Source organism: Bos indicus, chromosome X (assembly GCF_029378745.1).
Source record: "Bos indicus isolate NIAB-ARS_2022 breed Sahiwal x Tharparkar chromosome X, NIAB-ARS_B.indTharparkar_mat_pri_1.0, whole genome shotgun sequence".
In the NCBI taxonomy this organism is placed as follows: domain Eukaryota; kingdom Metazoa; phylum Chordata; class Mammalia; order Artiodactyla; family Bovidae; genus Bos; species Bos indicus.
Window position 1 is genome coordinate 5207868 of NC_091789.1, and position 21723 is coordinate 5229590.

The window sequence follows — 21723 nt, forward strand, 5'->3', positions numbered from 1 at the left end:
TCATTTAGGGACTTAATGCCTTGCCAGGGTTCCTGACACTATGGCTCATGCATTTATCTTTTCTCCACAATTACAGTGTAAACTCATGGAGAGTAGAAACTGTTTAGAGGTGTTCTTATCTTTCTTTGTACTCCAACCCCATTGCCTGCAGTGTCTAGTATTTTGTTATACTCTTGGTAAAGTAAGCCCCAAACAATACTTTTTTTGAATTTGCAAATTAATGGAGAAATGAAAGAACACTAATGAGAATGTACTATATAGCAGAGGGAACTCAGTGCTCTGTGGTGAACTAAATGGGAAGGAAATCCAAAAAAGAGGGGATATATGTATATCTGGTTCACTTTGCTGTACAGCAGAAACTAACACAACATTGTAAAGGAACTATACTCTAATATAAATTATAAAAAAGAGCACTCTGAAAACTTTAAAATGAATAATAACAAAAGCTAACATTTATTGGGGCTTCTCTGGTGGCTCAGATGGTAAAGAATCATCCTGCAAAGCAGGAGACATGGGTTCGAGCCCTGGGTCAGGAAGATAACCCTGGAAAAGGGAATGGCAACCCACTCTAGTATTCTTGCCCAGAAATTCCCATGGACAGAGGAGCCTGGCGGGTTACAATGCATGGAGTCACAAAGAGTTGGACACGACTGAGAGACTAACACTTTCACTTTCAACATTTATTAAACACTTACTTTCTGCCAGGTTATTGCTAGTTCAGTTCAGTTCAGTCACTCAGTTGTGTCCAACTCTTTGACCCTATGAATCACAGCACGCCAGGCCTCCCTGTCCATCACCAACTCCCGGAGTTCACTCAGACTCACATCCATCGAGTCAGTGATGCCATCCAGCCACCTCAGCCATCTCAGCCATCTCATCCTCTGTCGTCCCCTTCTCCTCCTGCCCCCAATCCCTCCCAACATCAGAGTCTTTTCCAATGAGTCAATTCTTCGAATGAGGTGGCCAAAGTACTGGAGTTTCAGCTTTAGCATCATTCCTTCCAAAGAAATCCCTGGGCTGATCTCCTTCAGAATGGACTGGTTGGATCTCCTTGCAGTCCAAGGGACTCTCAAGAGTCTTCTCCAATACCACAGTTCAAAAGCATCAATTCTTCAGAGCTCAGCCTTCTTCACAGTCCAACTCTCATATCCATACATGACCACAGGAAAAACCATAGCTTGACTAAACGGATCTTTGTTGGCAAAGTAATGTCTCTGCTTTTGAATATGCTGTCTAGGTTGGTCATAATTTTCCTAAGGACCGTCTTATTGAATTTTTCTATCTTTTTTAGAGGGATCAGCATTTCTTTCAAGATGTTACAATAAATTCAAGTGGAATAGAATGGTTTTAGCAATTAAATATCTGTATTTCTGTTTCTATCTCTGCATCTACATATATATCTTTATGTCTATATTGGTACCATCTATTTCTGTATCTATCCAGAGTTTGCCATTATATGTTAATTACAACAAGGGAGAAAAAGATACCAAGAAGTTGTTTTACATTAGATACTTTCTTGCCCCCTCCCTAAAGCATAACCATTTCCCTAGCATGCCTAAAAGGAAAACACAGTTGATTTTCACAGCCTGGAGGCTAAACTTAATGAGGGCCAATGCTTTAATTCAGAGACCTTGGGAATAGCACAAGAGGCTAAAAACTCAACATGGGGTGGCGAGGGTGGGTGCTCAGAGTCTGGGCACTCTACTTCTGGCTCAGGGGCTTAGTAGGCAACAAAACTTATGATGGCTCAGTAGGTAAAGAATCCGCCTGCAATGCAGAGACACAAGAGGTGCGGGTTCAATTCCTGGGTCAGGAACATTCTGTGGAGAAGGAAATGGCAACCCACTCCAGTATTCTTGCCTGGAGAATCCCATGGACAGAGGAGCCTGGTGGGCTACAGCCCATGGGGTCACAAAGGGTCAGACATGACTGAGTGACTAAGTACAGCACAGAATAGAAGTAGGAAGGTGAATCCAAAATTGACCTCTGCAGGTATAGAGCCAGAGAAGGAGGTGGGGACAAGGACAGGAGCATATTACATCCATAAACTCACTTGGGAAATTGAGAGAGACCATTTCAACTGTCCTTGAGGAAGGAAAGCCAGATGGATAATGGGAGATGCCTTAGGAAGGAAAAGGGGGAAAACGTGGCTGGGAGGGGTCAGCAGTTCATTCCTTTTTAAGCACAGGGAGAAAGCCTGAGCACCAGGTCTGACCAGTGACTGTCTAATGACAGGGCAGCTTGGTGCAGGTGCTGGTCTCCAGCCTGGATAGCTTTTGGCTGGAGCCCTGTCTTTTTCTGTGCCTCTGGCGTTACTGGCAGGTGTAGCCTCTGCCTGGGACTCTTGGCTCTTGGGAAGAGGGTTGGTGGTGGTGGTGGCTTTTTCTTCCTGGCAGACTGCTCAAAACTGCCAGCTGGACCTCCTCCTTCTTCTACTCCCTGTGGTGAGCAAGGTAGGAGATGTAACATCTTCAACCTCTTTCTGGTTTCTCCTGAAGGACAGGCCTCTGTTTGAAGGGCTCCTATCAGTCAGGAAAATCATTTCTCCTCCTTTTCCTTCTCCTCCTCCTTTCCATCTCTCTTTCTTTCTCCTGCCCCCCATCCTTTCTTCTTCTGAGTCTCTTGGGGGCACTCTCTTGGGCTTGAGATTGGGAGTTACCGACTCATTGGCACTCTGGTGGCCTGGGCTGCAACCTCTGTTCTGTTCAGAGTGAGGAGACTCCCCTTTGCCTATTGATGTTAATCTTTATTTCTTTTCAGGTGGCCATTCTCCCATCCTTTGGCCTTGGTAGTGGGGTGGGGGTGGAGTAAGTGTTCACATTACTCTAGGGCACCTAAGAGCTCTGGGTGTTCATACTGGGGGGAGCTGGAGAATACCCAGATCTTCCCCAGACCCAGGCCCTGGAGGGAGTTCATTGTTAGTGGAGTGGTGGGCCTGCATTACTGAGGGAGCAGATGCCAGTGGAGGAGGAGCTCCATAATCCTACAACAACTCTAGGAGATAGATAGCTATGGTCATCCCTTATTTAATGATCCTAAAACTGTCTCAGAGGAGTTAAGTAACTTGTCTAAGGTCACACAGCTATTGAGTAAGAAGGGGTGTCTTAAATTAAAACCCATGTTTGTCTCTAGAGCCTGTGTTCTTGACCAAGATAGGTTAGGTTAACTTGATTTTGAAGCAGTAAAACTATTTGAATGCAGATACTGGCAAATACCACATTTTTTGCTGCTGACTGTGGGTGCCAAAAGATTTCTAAGAGGTATTATTGTCCTCTGCAAATTGTGTACCTTTGTGGACAGGGACTGGGCCACCTACTGTTCAGAAGTCATGGCACATATAACTAGGGCATCTGAAAGGTTGCCCTAGGTGCCAATTAGACAAGTTCAAGTGACTGTGTCATGGTCAACATAGGAAGTGCTAAAGGTAGCCCAATTAGAAGCGAGTGGAGGAGAAATGCCTGTTGAAGCAGAGTTCCTCTCATTGGGTAAGCTTCTTACCAAAGGGTTTCCTGATGAAACTTGTCTGCACTTTCTTTTCTTGAATGAGTCAGGAGGTTAGAATGCCGGCATCTGTCTACCAGTGGAGTCCTGGAGGCCCCTATTGGAAGGTATCAGCCAGAGCTCTCCTGTGAGTGCAATAATTACTAAGCTCTTATTGGAATGGGCTTTGGAAGAACATTTGTTTAGAGGGTTGTATCCTGGGCATTTTTTGCTCCTCCAATGTTATTAAAGCCCAGTTGCTGTTTTTCTAGTTAGGCAAATGTTAGAGGAAATGAAATATAAACAGAAATTAATTTCTTCTCTCTGACATTTGATTTGTATTAGTTCCAAGTTATACTGTGTTCCTTTTAAAGCTCAGTTTAACGAAGTTAATGTGTATATATTTTTCTTTTGAGACTGATAATAAACTTGAAAACTCATGTTTCTAGGAGAGAGCTATGATGTGACCTGCTTTTTTGGATTAACCCAAATGGTGTGTTCTTAACTCTGTCTTTTGGGGCAGAAAATAGCAACCATGGAGATCGCTGCATTCAGGGCTTGGTAGAGTTGTGAAGGAGGATGCAAAAGTAGCTCTTTTCTGAGGAGCTACTCTTTTTTTTGAGAAGCACCAGGAGCAAAAGTTACTCTTGGTGCTTCTCTACTTCTTCAGCCATTTTTCTCCACTCCCCCATTCCTGCCTCAGCTTGTTTGTGCCCAGATACTGCACACTCTGCCCCACCTCGATGGCAGTGTGCCCACCCTCTTCTCCCTCTCCCTTTTAAGAACTTCAATCTCATCCAAATGTCTTCCTTCAGGACCTCCTACTCCATCCCCTGGCTTCATCCTACCATTTGCATCCTACCTCTTGCTTTTATTCTGGACTGGAACTGATTCTTCCTTACTGTTTTTCCTGGTCTGACCCCTATATGACTCTGGTTTCAGCCTCTCTATACCCTGCACTGTGCCAGAGGTAGCAATAAATATTTATTGAATGAATAGGTAAATGAATGAATTTGAGGAATTGTGATACCCAAACAGTACGTGAGATCCTTTTCTATTTATTACTTTAAAATTCCATTAGTATGAAAATTTTCAACTATTCAGAAAAATGGAGGGTGTAGTGTAAAGTACTTGGATGTACTCACTACCCAGCTTCTGTAGTTTTCAACACATGACCTCTCTTCTTTCATTTTCACGCCACTTACCTTTTGCCAGGCTCTTTAACTGAATGCAGTTTAGTCAAGCAAGTGCATGATGGGAACACTTCAAAAGCCATTATAGGTATCTGAGCTTCATCATCTGAATTCCTTTAGAACTCCTGGCCCCTTCTGTGACTCTTTGTTCTTAACTGTTCATCGTTTCTTGTTTGGTCTTCTGTTTGGTCTCACTTCTCCTAGGGGTTCTTAACGTGGGTGCACAAGTTCCCAGGGAGTCCATGCATGAAAATCAAGGGGTCATTAAATTTTTATGGGGAAAAAATATAGTTTTGTTTTTACCAACCTCTGATATGTAACCTTTTCTTCTATCGTGAATGTAAGCAATGAACCATAGTAGGAGTCACAGTACCTGCAACTTTGAAACCAGTAGGAATTCCTTTTATATCATATTACAGAAGTTGTAGAGATTTCCAATTATCTTTTATGCTCATCATTGCTTTGGAAATTATGGTAGTGATTACACTCACCACTAGATCTTGTTATTGAATGTGTTAATAAGGAAACATATATATTACTATATTGTGTATAAATTATTCTATAATTGTAGAGTGGCATATTTGGTTTCCTTTGTGATCCATTATGTTTTATTACTTGCATTTAAAAATATTATTCTGAAAAAAAAATCCATAGGTTTCACCAAACTGTCACAGGAATCTATGACTCAGGAAAAGCTTAAGAACCTTGGGTCTAAACATTTGACTGACAGCATTTCTGAATCCCCTATTCTAACTTTGACTTGCTGCCTTCCTCCCGACCACGCCCCTCGCTACCACACTGTTTATTGCTTGTTTTCTGCCTAATATACAGAAAAGAAGCACGTCTTTTCCAAATCCTGCCCTCAGGGCTAACTGCTGAGGGTCTTCTCTTTTTACTCTTGGCCAGAAGAGGAGCCTGAGCAACCCTGGCTGGCAACCCCAGAAAATGCATTCAGCCAATTGTCATTTACTAGCAATAGGAGGGCCTGATGGATGACTTTAATATATTTCAGTTTTCTACTGCCCAAGTAATTCTCATAATTCAGCTAGCTTCACATTATAATCTATTTTAGTCCCTGACTGATGGGTAAATATTTAATCCCTGACTCTTCCGGTATTTTGGCAAGGCACCGCCTCCCCCCAGTTCCCCATCCCCCAGCCCTTGAAATTATAACAGAAGAAGCAGGTTGACTTCTATGCCCCCTACACACTTTATTTTATCAATGCTTCCTCTCACTTTTCTATACCTTCTCTGCCTCCTCTACCTTTATATTAAAAAAAAAGACATTTTCATTCCTTCTGGTCCAGATCTCTGTTAGGTGGCAGTAGGAAAATCTAGTGGGCCTCATGGTTTGATGCTCCCTGCACTGAACTGCTAAGCACGGGCTGTAGGAGCACGGCTGAGGTTGAAAGGGGCAGCCTTCCCAGCGGGTAATAAATCTCCTCTGTTGGAGGTTTTATCTCACTCTTCACCTCAGCTCCACTCTGCTGTCCTAGTTTTCTCTACCTTTTCACTCAGCCTTTAGGACACTAAAGGCTTGGACAACTAGCATTTGGGCTTGGTCACTTTGGGGGTAGGGCTTCCATTGCAGGTACTAACACCCCCAGAACATCTGTTTAATCTTTCTAATATCCAATATCCAATTATCATGCAATAGACAATTCTTTTATCCATTTCTTTCCTTTTTCTTTTTTAAAAAGAATATATTTCCTTTTTTGATGTGGACCATTTTTAAAGTCTTTATTGAATTTGTTATAATATTGCTTCTGTTTTATTTAGTGTTCATTACTTTTGTGTTTCTTGCTTTTGTTTTATGTTTTGTTTTTTTGTGGTCTGGTAAATTGTGGTTTATAAAGTCAGCACATTAAATAACAAGATCTAGTGGTGAGAGTAATCACTACCATAATTTCCAAAGCAGTGATGAGCATAAAAGATAATTAGAAATCTCTACAACTTCTGTAATATGATATAAAAGGATTCCTACTGGTTTCAAAGTTGCAGGCACTGTGACTACTACTATAGTTCATTGCTTACATTTGTGATAGAAGAAAAGGTTAAATATCAGTTAGAGGTTGGTAAAAACAAAACTGGACTTTCCCCCCATTTTCTCCCACATGACGGGATGCATGTGGGATCTTAGCTCCCTGACCAGGGATCAAACCTGCACTCCTGCATCGGAAGACAAAGTTGTAACCACTGGACCGTCAGGGAGTCTGTCATCCATTTCTAAAGTCCCTGTGACTACAATGAAATGTCCTCAAATTCTTTTACTCTGTCTGAGGGATGCTGCTATTTCTATAGATCATTTGCAGAAGAGAAAAGATTTACATGTTGCAATTCTTCCCTTCTCAGGCTAATAGCTCCTGTCAGTTTCCCAGGTAACTTCTCTCCTTAAAAGGAAACGTTCTTAAAAGAATCTAATAACTGTGGTTTATAATGTCAAAATACCTTCAACTTTTTGTTCTTTTTAGGCCTTTAAGTGTAAAATTAGACATGAGAATCCTATAAAGATATGAGGCAGACAGCTCAGGATTAATTTAGACACCCGCCCCGCCCCAGCTCACTTCATGGGCTTGTTTCCCAGCCTCTCTCCAGTTTTTGCTTTCATATATTGGTTCTACATTTCTGCTAAGCCCTCGGACTGGGTGATCTATGTTTTGGGCTCTCTATCAGCTTGCATCTTGGCATCCTCAGGACTCTACATTTGGAATCTGCTCCTTGGTTCCATGCCTCATATTCCTGGGCAGCAAACATGTTGGTTTTACCCACAGTTCTTGGACCCCCTCACCACCCCCCCAACACAAGTGTTGAGATCATTCATTTTTCAGGGCTTCAGCGATCTCTTGTATAGAGTCATGAATCATGACTCTATACCTCCTACCCTGTAGCTCAGCAAGCAGCAGCTGATGAGAATGAGATGCAAATTGAACCAGGACACTGAACCACCACCATCCTTGTGCAAAAGCAAGGTTGAAGTTGTTGGCATGATTCTCTTGGGTCCCCTATCAAAATGCCCTTGCACTGCTTCTGTTTCTGTTATGGCTTCTTATTTCAAATATAAACATTGACACAGATAACGCAATTCCTTTATTTTTTGTGATAAAATATATATAATATAAACTTTTCCATTTTAACTGTTTTAGGTGTACAGTTTGGAGAAGGCAATGGCACTCCACTCCAGTACTCTTGCCTGGAAAATCCCATGCACGGAGGAGCCTGGTAGGCTGTAGTCCATGGGGTCATGAAGAGTCGGACACGACTGAGTGACTTCACTTTCACTTTTCACTTTTATGCATTGGAGAAGGAAATGGCAGCCCACTCCAGTGTTCTTGGCTGGAGAATCCCAGCGACGGGGGAGCCTGGTGGGCTGCCGTCTATGGGGTCGCACAGAGTCGGACATGACTGAAGCAACTTAGCAGCAGCAGCAGGTATACAGTTCAGTGGCATTAATTATATTCATAATGTTGTATAACCATCACCACTATTTATAATATTTTTGTCATTTCAAAAAGAAATTCTGTACCCATCAATCAATAACTCCCCCTCTTCCATCCCTCCCATTCCTGGCCCCTGAAAACCACTAATCTATTTCTGTCCATATGAATTTGAGTATTCAAGATATTTCATATAAGTGGGATTATGTAATATTTGTTCTTTGTGCCTGGCTTATTTTGCTCAGAATAATATTTTCTAGGTTCATCAATATTGTAGCATGTATCAATCTTTAATTCCTTTTTTGTGGCTGAATAATATTCCATTGTATGGTTATATCACATTTTATTTGTCCATTTATCTGTTGATGGACACTTGGGTTGTTTCCACTTGGCTATTGTGATAAGATTGCTATGAACATTGGTGTACAGATATCTGTTTTTTGGGTCCTACTTTCAATTCAGAAGTGGAATTGCTCAATCACGTGGACTTCCCTGGTGTAAAGTGTCTGCCTGCAATGTGGGAGACTCGGGTTCCATCCCTGGGTTGGGAAGATCCCCTGGAGAAGGAAATGGCAACCCGCTCCAGTATTCTTGCCTGGAAAATCTCATGGAAAGAGGAGCCTAGTGGGCTGCAGTCCATGGGGTTGCAGAGTCGGACACGACTGAGTGACCAACACTTTCACTTTCACGGTAAGTCTACGTTTAACTTTTTGAAGAGCTGCCACAGTATTTTCCACAGTGACCTCACCATTTTACATTCTCATCGGCAAATGCATGAGGGCTGCAATTTCTACAACTTTGCATCAACACTTGTTATTTTCTGATTTTTAAAAGATGATAGCTGTTCTAGTGGAAGTAAAGTAGCCTCTTCTTTTGGTTTTGCTTTACATCTCCCTAAAAAGTAATGATGTGGAGCCTTTTGTCTTGTGCTTCTTGGCCACTTGTATATCGTCTTTGGCAAATGTCTTTGCAAATCCTTTGTCCATTTAAAAATTGGATTATTTGTCTTTTTGTTGTTGAGTTATAGGAATTCTTTATATATTTTAGATGTTAAATTCTTATCAAACATGATTTGCAAGTAGTTTTCTCCCATTCTGTGGGTTGTCTTTTCACTCTCTTGATGTCCTTTGATGCAGAAAGGTTTTCACTTAAAAAAAATTATTTATTTATTTTTGGTTGTGCGGGTCGTCATTGCTGCTTGGGCTTTCTCTAGTTGTGGTGAGTGGGGGCTACTGTCTAGTTGTACTCCATGGGCTTCTCATTGCAGTGGCTTCTCTTGTTGCTGAGCACAGGCTCCAGGGTGCATGTGCTTCAGTTGTTGTGCGTAGGCTCAGTAGTTGTGGTTCCCAGGCTCTAGAGCACAGGCTCTGTAGTTGTGGTGCATGGACTTAGCTGTTCTGCAGCATGTGGGATCTTCCCAGACCAGGGATCCAACCCGTGTCCCCTGCACTGGCAGATGGATTCTTCACATTGAGCCATCAGGGAAGCCCCAGCTTTCACTTTCAGCGAAATGCATTTTAAAAAAACCTCTCATTTTATATTGAAGTATAGTTGATTAACAACATTGTGATTTAATGAGGTGCATTTAAATAATATTTTTTCTTTTGTTACCTGTTCTTTTGGTGTGATATTTAAGAAATTGTGCTTCAAACCACAGTAATGAAGATTTGCCCTTGTGTTTTCTTCTATGAATTTAGGGCTTTGATCCATTTTGAGTTAATTTTTTTACATACTATGTATTAAGTTCTACTGCTTTGGACAGTCTTGATTCATAAATTCTCTTGGTTCTTTGTCCAAATTTGATGTCATACCATTGTTCCTACCGTTGAAAAAAACTGCACCCTTGGATTGGTTATGCAGCCAGGACCTTGGCCCCATCAAGTCTCTGCAAGTAAGAGTCACTTAACCTATGTGTTCTATGCCAGTGTGTCAGACAAAGACATCAGATATAAACATAGAGTACCGGAAGACTGGCCACCAAATCTACAAGAAGGATGCTTTCTCACATTATTATTCAGGAGAACCATGTACTTACCACATGTCTAATCAAATGTAAAAGAATAGAACTATAAAGAGTATAATACATATAATTGTATAAGAATATCATTTATTAAAAGTATCAAAAAATATTAAAATATAGAAGCGTTGAAAAAATTATAGATTTCCCACAGAAGAGCTGAGATCTGGCTCTCTCCATGTTAGTCAGATCACCTAATCTCTGCTGCATGTTAATCCTTGATAGTATCAAGTATATATCCCATTGTTGTAGTTGTTGTTTAGTCGCTCAGTCGTGTCCGACTCTTCGCGACCCTATGGAATGTAGCCCACCAGGCTCCTCTGTCCATGGGATTCTCCAGGCAAGAATACTCGAGTGGGTTGTCATTCCCTTCTCCAAGGGATCTTCTGACCCAGGGATTGAACCTGTATCTCTTGTATCTCCTGCATTGACAGGTGGATTCTTTACCACTGAGCCACCAATAAAAGATAGCATAAAGTATATATCTTAACGTTTTAAAGAGTGAAGACTGTACTGAGAAGATAAGGTAGCATTACGGGCCAGCGTGTATGATCACTCTGGGCAGGACGTGCTTTCAGAACTGTACCTTCTGCTCTTAACACCATAGTGCTTGCTGGTGGTTGATGATGACAACACAGGATGCTGAGGCCATCTTGAAGGAATAATGAATTTGTATCTAATGTAAGAGAAAGTGACTCTGAAATGAAAGCCTTGCCATGTCCCCAGTCATGCTGTGGGTAACAGTACCCCCCTCTCAGTTCTTCTCCTGCCTAACACTGTGACCCCTGCTAGGGAAGGCTGAGAACCACTTCTTCCTTCTCTTCTCTTGCAGTTCAGTGAAATTTCACCGAGTGTCTACTCTGGGCCAGGCCCTGCACTAGACTGAGAATTCAAAAATGAAAAAGACTTGGTTCTTATTTGTGGGAGCGTTCTCATCACAGTCTTGTTTCATTGCCTCATTACTTTATGGAAACTTGAGTGCTTCAGTCTGTATTGGTATCTGGGGACATTTGAAGGGGTCTACATGGCAAAGAAACTCAGGATTTTACACTCAGTTTTCCATAGAGGAAATAAGCTTTGAGGATGCAAGTGAGAAAGGTATAGAAAGGTCTAGAATGAAGTAAATAGGGCATGTTCCTATAGGAAAACCTTCCTTCTGCCAACCACTATATAGTTGTATCTTGTTAGATTGTTCAGCTTTGATAATGTGTTCTATTAACAACAACAACAGCAGCAACAACAATAATGGTAAAAATAGTTAACAGTGAGCACCTACTGTTATCAGGCATTGTACTAAGCATTGTACATGTATGAACTCATTAAATCTTTCTCTCAATCGCATGAAGTAGGTGCTGTTATTATACATATTTTACAGATGAAGAAATGGACATACAGACTGATATGCTAGTTTTGCTGTGTATAGGTTTATATAGATAACTCAGCACCCCTGGGGGGAGTCACAGTACAGTTCAGCTCCACTTGAACTGGGGCTGTATTTATTGCCTAAGAATCTTCAGCTACCCTGTTGATCCTGTTAACATGGATGATGTACTGAAGGCTGTTGGAACTCTCTTGGGAAACCATGTGTCGTGCCTTCCAGGGACTGCTTCTACTAAAAGAGGCTATGAAAAGTCAAAAACATGTTAGTTAATTTAAAAATGTGACCAGAAAGTAAAGTTAAAGTCAAATCGTGGGAGAACAGCCTAAACTCCACAACTTGTTATAACTGACTTGGCATCAATTGAGAGAGCCATGACACGAGGATTTTAAAGTCATGGGGACTAATTCTGCAAACCCTGATACACCAAGCTGAATTTCTTCTAATTTTGCTCTGGAATTTCTTACCTCAGTCAGGTTTCTCTGGCTAGTGAAGTCGTTAACTTTTATTGTTGAGTGTTTTTCACATAACCATGACTCTGTAACCTATACAGCTATTGGCCAAAGGATACCATGAAAGCTTTGGGAGGCAGGCTGAGTAACAAATCAAAGTGTCCCTGGGATAGAACATTCTTTCTTTATCTTCATCCTCCCTGATTCCCTCCTCTCTTTCATACAAAAGCTCTCAGTCCAACACTCTCACCAAAATTTACAATCTGCCTTGAAAGTGGATAAAAAGAAACTCTTTCAGTTTAGATAACCCCAGTCCCAACTATTAGTAGTTTACTGTTGCAATGTGAATAGTAAACTGGTTTTGCAAACTGTGCTAATTATATCTAAAAACACTCTAAAAACACCAGGTAAACTACTTTTAGAGTAGAACAGAAAAAAGTAATTTTATTAAATCTTTGGTGCTGGGAATATCATAATGGCCAGTGAGTATGTCTATTTCTCTAATATGCAAATTTTTTGCTAGATACTACAGTGTAAGTGATAAGAGAGGAATAAGACAGTTTCTGCCTTCCTTCAGAAGCTTAACCCCAGTGCCCACTGTTGCTCTTCACACAGTTTCTTGGCTCGCCAGTCCCACTTAAGTCTCACTGTCGAGGTGGTAGCATGGGCTGCTGTTCCACCAGACCTGCTTTGCTGCCCACAGTCTCCAGGCCTGCTTTCATCTCACTTCCGCCACACCTCTATACCATGGCCAGATTAATCTTTCTAAAGTTGTGTTTCCCAAATTGTGGTTTAGGAATGTTTTGTTGTTGCTCTTCAGTTCAGTTCAGTCGCTCAGTCGTGTCCAACTCTTTGCGACCCCGTGAATCGCAGCACACCAGACCTCCCTGTCCATCACCAACTCCCGGAGTTCACTCAGACTCACGTCTATCAAGTCAGTGATGCCATCCAGCCATCTCATCCTCTGTCATCCCCTTCTCCTCCTGCCCCCAATCCGTCCCAGCATCAGAGTCTTTTCCAGTGAATCAACTCTTCGCATGAGGTGGCCAAAGAACTGGAGTTTCAGCTTTAGCATCATTCCTTCCAAAGAAATCCTAGGGCTGATTTTCTTCAGAATGGACTGATTGGATCTCCTTGCAGTCCAGGGGACTCTCAAGAGTCTTCTCCAACACCACAGTTCAAAAGCATCAATTCTTCGGTGCTCAGCTTTCTTCACAGTCCAACTCTCACATCCATACATGACCACTGGAAAAACCATAGCCTTGACTAGATGTTAACCCCCATTAAAAAAGAGGATTTTGTGCTAACGCAAGTTTAGGAACCAGGGAATGTTCAAATCCCTCCTGAAAATTCATGATGTACAAGATTAGCATGTTAAAGGGTCCGAGAAGTTCTGTGATTAAAGAAACATCTTTAACTTTCTTTAACCCAGCATTTCCCATGCTTAATTGACCACAAAACTTCTTTTACATGTAACATCAATTAATATTACATCCATCACTTTTTCAGAAATGCTGCCCTAAAGCATTGCTTTGATCATGCTACTTTCCCAGTTAAAAAATCTCCAGTGGTTCCTCATTTTCTCCTTGGTGGGCGGGTGGGGGGGTGTCCACCGTGTCAGCCTTATTTCAAAGACCTTTGTAACCTGATCCTAACTTAATCGAGCTGGATTTCATTTTCCACTGCTTGCCTATGTGGACCATTTCCCCCTAACTAGATAGTTCTGTTTATCATTCTGTGCTCCTCAGCTATTAAGGGCCAAGGGAGGAGGCAGGCCAAGAATGGGTGGGGACTGAGATCTGGTAGTAGCAGGTAGAAGTCCTTTGTGAGTCAGTTACATGGGAAGGCACAGCAGCAGGAACCTGGAAGTGGGGCCACACAAGCAGGATAAAGTCGAGGTAGAGTTCAGGATGAGTAGATGTAAGAACTACAATGGCTGACACCTATGTAACCCTGTGCACACAGTGTAAGACCTGATAACCAAAGAAATGAACAGCAGGACAGGGCAGATACTAAAAGTAAGTGCAAAAGGAAAAGAAAAGAAGCAGTGGTGAGATCAGATCAGCTATTTTTCACCTGCAGAAATAACTCTGGGGTCTGCTGGGGTGTGACCAAAAACTAAAACATCCCTAAAGACAGGATGTGTGTGTGAATGTACATGTGTGTGCGTGTGCACACATGTACACCTTTGTTTAAGATAGTGATTGTTGATATTCTTTTTAAAAAAATTATTTGGCTACATCAGGTCTTAGCTGAGGCACACAAGATCTTTCTTTTGGCATGCAGGCTTTTTAGTTGTGGCATGCAGCATCCAGTTCTCTGACCAAGGATTGAACCTGGGCCCCCTGTATTGGGAGCACAGTCTTAACCACTGGATCACTAGGGAAGTCCCAGATTGTTAATATTCTTTGAGAATCTGATGGAAGTTATGAGACTTCTTCTTAGAAAAATGTACACACACAAAGAACTGTTCACAGGATTTTAGGGGTTTCATAGACTCTGAACTCCATGGGCCTAAGTTCACTTAAGCCATCTTATCCAATGCTTAAGGGGCGAGATAGAGATAGAAAGAGAACTTTCCAAACAACAGAGATGCTAGCCAGGCTGATCTCTTAGGTGTGTTTTTCTCCTTTATTTCCCCAATTATAAAAGGTAGCAGCATGATAAGAACCTAATTGTGCTTCGCTTCTGCTTATTGACTTAACGGATACTACTTCTGAAATTGATTCAGTGACCTGTTCTCTGTTACACTTTTCTTTGTCCCTGGGAAATCTATACTCTGTGACCTTTCGATCTGTGAAACACACATACACACATGCTCACAAAGAGTTGCTTAGATACCTCCATGTCCATTTAGTATCCTGGCGAGAAGGAGACACATGAAAGAGGACAAAAGGCCTATAAATCAAGATCCCTAGAGGCTTTAAGAGAAGATTTCGGTGTGTGAGGACAGGGCAGGGTGTGAGTGAAGCTCTTGTGCTGGGTGAGTGATTACAGTGGTGGTGCTTGCTTCAGGAAACAGTGGGCTTTGAGTGCTTTTCACACTAAAGGATGAGCCTTCACTTTCTTATCACAATTCTCCCAAAGCAATGTTTGTCAACCCTGGCGGTATACTAGAATCACCTGAGAAACTTTGAAAATATGCCCATGTCCAGGCCTCAAATTCCAGGGATTCTGACTTAATTGTTCTGAGGTGTGGACAGAGCATACTTATATTTTATAAACTGCAAAGCATTTAATTTAAAAATGCTCTACAATATATTAAAAAAGCTCCTATATAAACACGTATAAGGCTTCCCTGGTGGCTCGGACAGTAAAGAATCTGCCTACAATGCAGGACACTCTGCATTCTGTCCCTGGATCAGGACAATGCCCTGGAGAAGGAAATGGCAACCCACTCCAGTATTCTTGCCTGGAGAATTCCATGGACAGAGGAGCCTGCCTGGCTACAGCCCATGGGGTCTCAAAGAGTTGGACACGGCTGAGCAACTAACACTAACAATTTCTATCTGTCTTATCTATCATCATCATTATTATCATCCTCATCATCACCTATCTAAGGAAACTGTAAATTTCACCCAGAAAAGCCCATATTCTATCACAAATAAGGAAACGATAAATCTCACCTGTAGAAAAGCCTATATTTTATCACAAATATGTATGGCCAGATTTCTCAGACTCCATTTTTAGGGGTAAGTATATTTTAGATTTTGATGCTGAAGTAGATAGAACAGTATAAAGAGCCCCTATGTTCCTATCACTCATTTTTTTTTCATTGGAATATTTGTTTTCTTACTGTTGAATTTTGAGATATAGAAAGATAGCATATAAATTCTTTATCAGATATATAGCTTGCAAATATTTTCTCCCAGTCTATAGACTGTGTTTTCATTTCAATATAGTGTCTTTCTAAGAGGAGAATGTAAAATTCTGATGTTCTAAATAATCATTATTTTCTTTTATGAATCATGTCTTTGATGTTATGTCTAAGAATTCTTTACTGAACATCCGATCTGGAATATTTTCTTCTACGTTTTGTATGATTTTTTTGAGTTAATATTGTATAGTTTAGGTTAACATTTTCTTTAGTTTTATTTTTTGCATATAGACATTTATTTGATCCAATAGCATTTGTTGAGACAACTATACTTTTCTCCATTGAACTGCCTCTGCACCTTTGTCAAAAATCAATTTAGCACATATGTGTAGATCTACTTATAGACTATATTCTGACCCAGTCATCTGTATGTTTATCCTGACACTTGACTACTGTTGCTTTATAGAAAGCTCTGAGAGCATATATCGTGAGTCCTATGACTTTGTTTTTTTTCCAAATTGTTTTGGCTTTTCTATCTCTTGTGCTTTTCCATATGTTTTTTAATAAGCTTGTTGATCTCTATAAAATATCCTGCTGGAATTTTGATTGAAATTCTGTTTAACATATAGATTGATTTGGAGAATTGGCATATTAACAAATTAAGTTTTTCACCACATTAACATAGCATCACTCTCCATTTGTTTAGATTTTCTTTAATTTAATTTCACCATCAACACAATGTTGAATAGCAGTGGTGAGAACAGATCCATTCCTGTATTATTTTGAGTCAAATAAAAGATATTGCATAATTTCATCTGTAACTATTAACAATGTATATCTGTAAAAGAAAAAGGATAAAAATCCACAAAATGTTCATAATACATCTAAATTAATGTCTTTAATTATAATCAAATATTCATTCATGATAAATTTTCAGTTGTCTCATAAATGTCATTTTTTCCTATTTATTTGAATCAGGATGCAAATAAGGTCCACACACTGTAGTCAATGGATGTGTCTCTTACATTTCTTTTATTTATAGGTTTCTCACATAGCTTTTTATTCTTTGAAATTTCTTTATTGAAGAAACTGAGTCGTTTGTCCAGCAGAGTATTCCGCTGCCAGGATTTCGCTGAAAGCTATCCCATGGTGTTTAACATGTTCCTCTGTCATCTGTATTTCTTCTAAATTAGTAGTTGGGTCTAGATACTTACTCAGATTCAATTTTTAAAAAACAGTTTCAATTATTAACTAATTGGATCAAATCATAAACAATGTTATTGCAAAAGGGTCCAGTACATGTTGTAGTATTCTAGTTGGTACTACAATTAGAATAGTTGTTGTATTCTATTACAACTCACTAATATATATCATGAGGAGCAAGATATATCATGCACCCTTTCTGCAGATAAGCAGTTTGCTTCTCTCGAGCCACAGCGCTCCCTTTGTTAATCTCGGTATTCACTCTTCACACTCATCTAAAGTCAATGATGGGATGATGTAAGCTCAAAGCCAACATGTAAACATTTCGTTGAAAAAAAGTCATGACTTGAAGTATCTTTCATAATTTACTGTACAACACATAAAAACTGCCTTAACTTAAGCTCTTTCTCACTCAACTGAGCAGGCTACCAGGGCATCCTAGGGCATGATAGAGATTCTCTTATCTCAGATGACTCACAGTTTAAATAAAATCTTCAGATAAAAACCACCCTGTATGCTTCACTGGATTTCCGAAGTACCCTACGGCTGTATTCTGGAAACGCAAATCTATTTTGAAGTCCTGGACAATTTCCCTTACCAACTTCTGGAAAGAAAGCTTTTGGATCAGAAGCTCTATTGATTTCCAGCCTATAAGACGACCTTTTAAATTGCTGGCAGCCTTAGTAGCCAGCTAATTTCATGGGGGCCTTCCAATCAGTGGGTTTGCAAGCAGAGTGCTTTGTGTCACCCATTTCCTTTAACCCAATATTGAAGTCTTTAGTTGCTTCTGTGTCTGTCTCTGCTGTTCTGACACTAATGTGCTCTAGCAACCAAATGAAGAAAAGAAAAAGTTGCTCTTTCAACCAGTATCTAACCTTTCTACTCCTAGAGTCAATGTCTTCTTAAAAGGTTATATATTCACCCACAGGTATGCATATAGTTTATGTAACTTTTTAAATGCTAATGACTTACTTAGTATATAACCACAATAATATTGTCACTTCTAACAAAGTATATAACCACAATAATATTGTCACTTCTAACAAAGTTAAGAGCCAGACATCCTGGAATGTGAAGTCAAATGGGCCTTAGAAAGCATCACTATGAACAAAGCTAGTGGAGGTGATGGAATTCCAGTTGAGCTATTTCAAATCCTGGAAGATGATGCTGTGAAAGTGCTGCACTCAATATGCCAGCAAATTCGGAAAACTCAGCAGTGGCCACAGGACTGGAAAAGGTCAGTTTTCATTCCAATCCCAAAGAAAGGTAATGCCAAAGAATGCTCAAACTACTGCACAATTGCACTCATCTCACACACTAGTAAAGTAATGCTCAAAATTCTCCAAGCCAGGCTTCAGGAATATGTGAACCGTGAACTTCCAGATGTTCAAGCTGGTTTTAGAAAAGGCAGAGGAACCAGAGATCAAATTGCCAACATCCACTGGATCATCAAAAAAGCAAGAGAGTTCCAGAAAAACATCTATTTCTGCTTTATTGACTATGCCAAAGCCTTTGACTGTGTGGGTCACCACAAACTGTGGAAAATTCTGAAAGAGATGGGAATACCAGACCACCTGACCTGCCTCTTGAGAAACCTGTATGCAGGTCAGGAAGCAACAGTTAGAACTGGACATGGAAAAACAGACTGGATCCAAATAGGAAAAGGAGTACGTCAAGGCTGTATATTGTCACCCTGCTTATTTAACTTATATGCAGAGTTAACTTATATAACTTATATAGTTATATATATATATATATATATATATATATAACTTATATAAGTATATATATAAGTTAACTTATATAACATCATGAGAAATGCGGGGCTGGATGAAGCACAAGCTGGAATCAAGATTGCCAGGAGAAATATCAATAACCTCAGATATGCAGATGACACTACCCTTATGGCTGAAAGTGAAGAGGAACTAAAAAGCCTCTTGATGAAAGTGAAAGAGGAGAGTGAAAAAGTTGGCTTAAAGCTCAACATTCAGAAAACGAAGATCATGGCATCTGGTCCCATCACTTCATGGGAAATAGATGGGGAAACAGTGGAAACAGTGTCAAACTTTTTTGGGGGGGCTCCAAAATCACTGCAGATGGTGATTGCAGCCATGAAATTAAAAGACGCTTACTCCTTGGAAGGAAAGTTATGACCAACCTAGATAGCGTATTCAAAAGCAGAGACATTACTTTGCCAACAAAAGTCCGTCTAGTCAAGGCTATGGTTTTTCCAGTGGTCATGTATGGATGTGAAATTTGGACTATGAAGAAGGCTGAGCACCGAAGAATTGGTGCTTTTGAACTGTGGTGTTGGAGAAGACTCTTGAGAGTCCGTTGGACTGCAAGGAGATCCAACCAGTCCATCCTAAACGAGATCAGTCCTGGGTGTTCTTTGGAAGGACTGATGTTAAAGCTGAAACTCCAATACTTTGGCCACCTCATGCGAAGGGTTGACTCATTGGAAAAGACTCTGATGTTGGGAGGGATTGGGGGCAGGAGGAGAAGGGGACGACAGAGGATGAGATGGCTGGATGGCATCACCGACTCGATGGACATGAGTTTGGGTGAACTCCGGGAGTTGGTGATGGACAGGGAGGCCTGGCGTCGCAAAGAGTTGGACAATACTGAGCGACTGAACTGAACCAAACCAAGTTAAGAATACTTCATTAATACTCAGTTCATATTTGAATTTCCCTGTTTATCCTAAGAAATGGTTAGTGTAAGTCAGGATCCAAACAAGGACCACACATTACATTTTGTGACTGTGTTTCTTAAGTCTCTTTTACTCTATAAACAGAATAGAATTTCTATTTTATTTCAGTTTCCCTTCCTCCTTTTCTTCCCATGTGTAATAGGCTGAGTATTTGTGTCCATACCCTCCTCAAATTCATATGTTGAAATCCTAACCCTCCAATATGGTAGTATTAGAAGGAAGGGCCTTTGGGAGGTGATTATGTCATGAGGGTGGAGCCCTCATGAATGGAATTAGTGCTTTTATTTAGTGCTCCATCACCCCTTCCATCGTGTGAGGGCACAGCAAGGACACAGCTGTCCGGAATCAAGGAGTAAGCCCTCACCAAGAACCCAACTGTGCTGTCACCCTTATCTTGGGTGTGCAGGCCCCAGAAATGTAGGAAACAAATTTCTGTTGCTTATAAAGCCATCCAATCTATTATATATTCTGTTATAGTAGCCTGAATCTGGCTAAGACACTATGCTATTGGAGAAATTGGTTTATTTTTTCCTTAAAATGCTCCATTTTCTGCATTTGGCTGATTACCTTCTTCTGGTACCAATTAATCTGTTCCCCTCTTTTATTTCCCATACACTGGTATTTAGATCTAGACTAGAGGATTGATTTGTTTCAGGTTTATTTCTTTTGGCAAAATACTTTGTAGGTGGTTATATGTACATTTAATTGCATCAGTCAGAAAGCACATTGTGTCTGTTCCCGTTTTAGGGATGAAATTGATTTTTTTAGTAGGTGTGTTTGGCCTATTCCTTGTTAAATTTTCACCTAATAGGTTTAGAGTTCACTGATGATCTTTTCTAAATTCATTATTTAATTTGGAGTTGTGAAATGGTGATTTTATCATCCTATCATTCCTTTTGCATTGATTAGTGGAATTCTCCATGATGAAGAACTTTCCTTCTCAAATCTTTTAGTGACCTTGAAATACTGTTTGACCAAGAAATGCAGAATCAATGCTTAACTCTTTACCTTTATTAATTTTTAGCTTAATCAGTTGTTGCTCTAGAAATCACCAGTGATAATCAGTGAGTTTTTTTTTTTCTTGAGTATCATCATGAAGTTGTAGAATTTTATATTCTTGATGTGCTTGAATCAACCACACTCTTTTTTTAATGCTCAGTTAATTTGACAGTCTTTGGTCGGTAGAAGCCCCTGCAAATTGGCTCCTGATTCCTTTTGACGTATCCTCAGTAGGCTTGAATAGCATCCTTGCTTACTTGGTATGACAAGATGCCTCAGTATCATCTTAAACATTTTCTACCTTAGATCTGGAAACAGCCATTTCTCCAGGGAGCCATGGATCCTTTTAATGAGAAATGCAATCAGCATAAGTAATTTTGTTTTTGTTTTTTTAAACAGACTTTCTTTTTTTAGAGAATTTTGGAGTTTACAGAAAAATTGAACCCAAACTACAGAGAGTTCCCACACATGTCCTCTCTCTCTCCTCCACAGTTTCCCCTTATTATTACCATCTTGCATTACTCCAGTTGATGTTACAATTAATGAACCAATACTGATATATATTACTAACTAAAGTCCTTAGTTTAAATTTGGGCTCACTCTTTGTGTTGTATAGTCATGGATTTTGACAACTGCAACATTTCATATGTTCATCATTATAGTATCATACAGAATGTTTTCACTGCCCTAAAAATGCCCTGTTGCTTAGACTATTGTATCCCTTTCTCTCTCTCCCTGAACTCCTGGCAGGCATGGATCTTTTCACTGCCTCCATAGTTTCGTTCATAAATACATATTTTTAAGTTCCATCAGATGAAGGAAGTGACAAAAAGACAAAAAATGAGGATAAAATATTGCCCAGAGGAGATAACTTAAGGGCTAAAGTTCCTGTGAAGGCAAAAAGAGATGGAATCTAGAAAGGATTAGCCCTGATACAAGAAGCTAAAGTCACCAAGAAGTTTAATAGACAGGATAACTAAGCCTGGAGGGAAAGACTCCCCGAGCTGAATTTCTATCTGGGGTGCAGATCTCAGACA

General features: G+C 40.3%; 1 long non-coding RNA gene across 4 annotated transcripts in view; it reads left to right on the forward strand.

Annotated features, from left to right (window-relative positions):
- LOC139181316 (uncharacterized) overlaps nucleotides 1-21723 on the forward strand; it is a 135143-nt gene that overhangs the window by 11605 nt on the left and 101815 nt on the right. For 2 of the 4 annotated variants that reach the window (XR_011565307.1, XR_011565309.1), the window contains exon 1: nucleotides 3500-3628. The exons of 1 other annotated variant lie outside the window; for it this stretch is intronic. This is a non-coding gene — a long non-coding RNA (uncharacterized lncRNA). Of the gene's footprint in view, nucleotides 1-1603; nucleotides 2454-3499; nucleotides 3629-21723 lie in introns of those variants that run through there. One more of the 4 variants, XR_011565310.1, reaches the window with a different exon arrangement.